The following is a 5253-nucleotide window of genomic DNA, read 5'->3' as shown; positions in this document are numbered from 1 at the left end:
GAGAGAGAGAGAGAGAGAGAGAGAGAGAGAGAGAGAGAGAGAGAAAGAGCGAGCGGGATGAGAGAAAGAGTGTGTGTTGCGAGAGAGAGAGAGAGAAAGAGCAAGAGTGAGATAGAGATAAGAGAGAAAGAGAGTGAAGAGAGAAAGAGTGTGTGTTGAGAGAGAAAGAGAGAGAGAGAGAGAGAGAGAACGCACGCACAATAAACAACAAGCATCTCACCTCTCAGATCTCATCTCAGATCTCACTCGCCTTGCGAATTTCAACTCGCTGCACTGCGCTGTACGTATAGACATTTTATCCTCACACTAACTCCTCGCCACTCTCCGCTTACAGACACCGTCAGAATACACAAGTTCTGAGGATAATGTGATGGTCGGAGGCTGTGTAAGCGTAAATTGAACGCCTTCACGTCTTTATGCCTTCACGCTTTCACAGCTTCATGCCTTCACGCCTTCAGGCCTTCACAGCTTCATGCCTTTACAGCTTCATGCCTTCACGCCTTCACGCCTTCACGCCTTCACAGCTTCACGCCTTCACGCCTTCACGCCTTCATGCCTTCACGTCTTCACGCCTTCACGCCTTCAAGCCTTCACACCTTCACGCATTCACGCTTTCATGCCTTCACGCCTTCACGCCTTCACGCCTTCCCTGCCTTCACGCTTCCCGCTTCACGCCTTCACGCCTTCGAGCACCTTCACGCCTTCACACCTTCACACACGCTTTCAAGCAGCTTCACGACTTCACGCCTTCACGCCTTTCATCGCCTTCACGCTTCACGCCCGGCCTTTACGCCTTCACGCCTTCAGCGCCCTTCACGCCTTCACGGCTTCACGCCTTCAACGCCCTTCACGGCCTTGTCACGACCTTCAGCGTCGCATTCACGCCTTCGACGCTTCACGCCTTCCCCGCCTTCACGGCCTTACGCCTGTCACGCCGATTCACCGGCTTCACAGGCTTCATGGCCTTCACGCTTTCAGCGTAGCCTTCACGCTTCGTGCTACAGCGCCTTCACGCCTTTCACAGCTTGATGCCTTTCAGCTTTTCACTAGCCTTCACGCTTCACAGGCTTCACGCCCTTCACCGCCTTCACAAGCCTTCACGGGCCTTTAGCCCTCACGCCTTCACGCCTATCACAGCTTCATCCTTCACGCCTTCACGCCTTCACGCCTTCCCGCTGCCTTCAACCAGCTTTATGGCCTTCACGGCGCCTTCAACGCCTTCACAGCTTCATGCGTTCACGGGCTGTGCAGGGCTTTACGCCTTCAACTGCCTTCACGCCTTCACAGCTTTAATGCGCTCACGCCTTCACAGCTTTATCGCTTCGACAGCTTCAACGCTTATCACGCCTGTGCGCGCCTTCACGGCCTTGACACGGGCTTTCAACACAGCTTTATGCTTTCTAACGCATTCACAGGAGATTGGTCACATTCCGCCGCGCCCCTAGATTCCGCGGATGCTGGAGATGTAAAATGGGATGACGAAGCAATCACAGCTGACGGCTTCGACTTCCTCCCAACGGGAAGTCCAAGCATCCATCCATCCATCCCAGTCTATGCCATCCATCCATCCATCCATCCATCACACCATCTAACCCACCCATCCATTTCACACATCCATCTATGCCATCTCATCGTCATCATCCATCCGCACTCCATGGGCCAGTCATCCATCCATAATGCCCATCCATCCAATGCCATCCTATCATCCATCATCCATGGCCATCCATCGCATCCATCCATCATCCATTGCCATTCATACCATTCATCCATCCAACGCCATGCCATCCATCATTCCATCCATACCCATCACCATTCCATCTATCCATCCACGCATCCATCCATCGCAGTCCATCCATTCCATCCATCCATACCATTCTATCCATCATACCATCCATTCCATCATCCCTATCCATCCTTCCAAGATCAATGTACGAAATCCGCGTGCGTGTATGAGAGAGGCAGAGAGGCGGGAAGGAAATAGGAGAGAGGGGACAGAGGCAGAGAAGAGAGGGGGAGAGAGGAGGAGGATACAGAAATAGAGCGAAAAGGCAGAGCGTGAAAGAGAGTGAGAGTCAACGCAGGACTTGGGTGATGGCAGAGAGAGAAAAAGAGTAAGGGAGAGTTCTAGGATCAATGTTTATAAAAAAAAGTGTGATGAAGTAAAACAAAGTTGCTAGCTATTCGTGTGTTTTGTTTGTGGCTGAAGCATAAAAGCCAGCGATGTCAAGAGCTTCGGCGTGATTTACAACGGAAGGAGTGCGCGGGTGTGGCTAGATCAAACCATCTGCCGCTCCTCTGCACTCGCTCCCCTCACTCCGCTCTGTCTGTTTCCCTCTCTCTATGCTCTTCGAGAGGACTTACTCTCTCTTCTCTCTCTCTCTCTGCTCTCTCTCTGGCTGCGCTCTCTCTATCATGTCCTCCCTCACTCGTTCTGTCTGTCTGTCTCTGTCTTCTCTCTCTCTTCTCTCTCTCTCTCGTCTCTCCTGCTTATCTTTTTTTATCTCTCTCTTTGTCTTCTTCATCCCTCACTTCGCTCCGACCTTTTTCTCTCTCTGCTTTCTCCCTTTGTCATCGGCTTTCTCTCTATTCTCTCTACCTTCCCATCTGTTTGCTCTCTCTCCTCTTCTCGATCTCTCTCGTCTCTCTGCTCTCTCTCTTCTGCTCTCTCTCTCTCTGCTCTCTCTTCTGCTCTTTCTCTCTGCTTTCGCTCTCTTTCTCTTGCATTCACTCCCTCTCCTCTCTTGCTGTCCTGCTGTTCTTCTCGTCCATCTCACACTTTTCTTTCTCCTCGTCTCTCATCTCTCCTCTCTCCTCTCGCTCTCGTCGCTCTTTCTCTCTCTCTGTCCTTCTTTTCTCTCGTCTCTCTCTCTTCTTTCTCTCCTCTCTCATTCTCGCTCTCTCGACTTTCGCTCGTCTTCTCGTGTGTTCGTAGGCGGAAGCGTCTGCCTCTCTTTCTGCCTCTTTCTTTCTCTCTCTCCTCCGAGTAAAACATTAGCACGTCGTGTGTAAAATATGGCAGGCTTAACTAGTCTGGCACGGGTAATAATTAAGTAAATACATTAGTGTAATAGAGTATTAACTCTATACATATACTATGAATACTATATATAATATATATATATACTATATATTGTACTGTATATACTATCATACATATAAGTAAATTAAATAAGAAGATGGCAGGCGATATGTATGAAGCGTCTTTGCACACGCTTCCATCGGTGATGAACACGGGGAACACACACATGGGCCATACACACGCATAGACACACACACACACACACACACACACACAACACAAGGGCGCCACACACCACACACACCACACACACACCATCACACGACACACACACAATACACACACCACACACACAGGCACCTCACACACCACCACGCGCGCGGCACACACCGCGAAGGACACACACACACCCAACACACACCACACACCACGCCGACAGAGCGTGGAGAGACACCCAGACGAAGACAACAGGACGCTGAGTAAGTCGATAAAGCACGCTCCTACGTGGTTACAGGGGAGAGGCATGCCGAACATCAGACCAAGCCTGGCATTACCACAATACTGATTAACAAAGCATCACCTCCGCGATAGAGACAAAGCAAAATAGCGAGGCGAGAGAGAACGTGAGAGCAGATAGTCGACTGCGGATAATAATTAACGTAGGACCACTTTAATTCTAATGATAGACCTCTACCACTTCTGATAGAAAAGAGGCACCGCGCTGACTGGAGAGATAGAGAAAGAGGCGGGGCCGGGAAAAAGCGACAGCGACAAAGATCGAGCGAGAGAGACATAAGAAAGAGAAGGAGATAGATCGAGCCAGCAGAGAGAGACGAGAGAGAGATGAGAGAGAGAGAGAGTAGAGAGATACATAATATAGAAAGATAGAAAGAGAGACAGCGCTATGGAGAGATAGAGAAACAGGGGGAGAAGGAGCGACAGCAACAAAGATCGAGTGACAGAGAGATAAGAAGGAGAGAGAGAGATAGAGAAGGAGAGATAGATTAAATTAGATAGAGGAAGAGAGAGAGAAAGAGAGCGGAGAGGAGAGAGAGAGAGGAGTGAGAAGGAGAGAGAGAGAGAGAGAGAGAGAGAGAAAGAAGCGCGCGCGATACAGCCGGAGGGAGTAGCCGAAAGAGAGAGAGAGAGAGGGAGAGATAGAGCGAGATAGATAGATAGAGAGCGAAAGCAAAGGGAGAGAGAAAGAGGAGCAAGATAGATCGTATTACCAGCAAGGTTGTCAGGTCCAGCTTATAAGAGCCAGTCAGTTTAATATCTGCGTTCACTTCAATCCCTTTATCCGTGGATTACCACTAATCTCACCAATACTGATCCATGCACAGCACAGCACTTGATTGCTACGACAGCTACGTCGGTGTGGAAACACATGTGTATAAGTGCACGGCAAATGCTATGTTATTACGATCCGAATGTGTATGACGAACGTCAGGACTGCGAGTGGCGGGGTGAGTGCGCAAGTGGGAGAGTCATGCTGCTAGTCAAATGTAGATACCATCAGGAGTGAATAATAATAGAAACCAATAATAACATATAATTACTAATAAAACTAATAATAATACTATATACAATAATATACAATAATACAATACTAATATACAATACTACTACTAATAATAATAATAGATAATAATCTATTATTATTCACTCCTGATACCACTATTTAATAGTCACGGCTAATTGTCTACGGCCGAGCGCCCAAAACACAAACAGGGCCCGGCTTCCTATCCCAAGCAAAATCACTTCGAATGAAATGCTACGGCTCTGTGAGTACATGCTGTAACAACAACTGTGAATGACGAATATTTACGTAGAAAACGGGGGCTGTGCAAGGAATGAAGCTAATAATAATAGAAACATCATCATCGTCATCGTCGTCACCATCGTCATAGTCTTTATCATCATCATCATCATCATCATCATCATCATCATCATCATCATCATCATCATCGCGTTTGTGGTAGAACTCGCCATAGCGGCAATGTCGGTTCGTGACAACAGAGCGTGCAATTTCATTCACTCCACCTTTTTTTGCTTGCCGTAATTTCCCTTGCCTCGCTTTCATTTCGTTACGGCTTTATATTGCACACACGCACGCACACACACGAACGCACACGCACGCACGCACACGCACGCACACACGCACACACACACACACACACACATACACACAACACACACACACATACACACAACGACACACACACACACACGCG

Source organism: Priapulus caudatus, unplaced genomic scaffold (assembly GCF_000485595.1).
Source record: "Priapulus caudatus unplaced genomic scaffold, Priapulus_caudatus-5.0.1 Scaffold2200, whole genome shotgun sequence".
In the NCBI taxonomy this organism is placed as follows: Eukaryota; Metazoa; Priapulida; class Priapulimorpha; order Priapulimorphida; family Priapulidae; genus Priapulus; species Priapulus caudatus.
The sequence above is the reverse complement of the archived record's forward strand: the minus strand, read 5'-3'. Positions refer to the sequence as shown.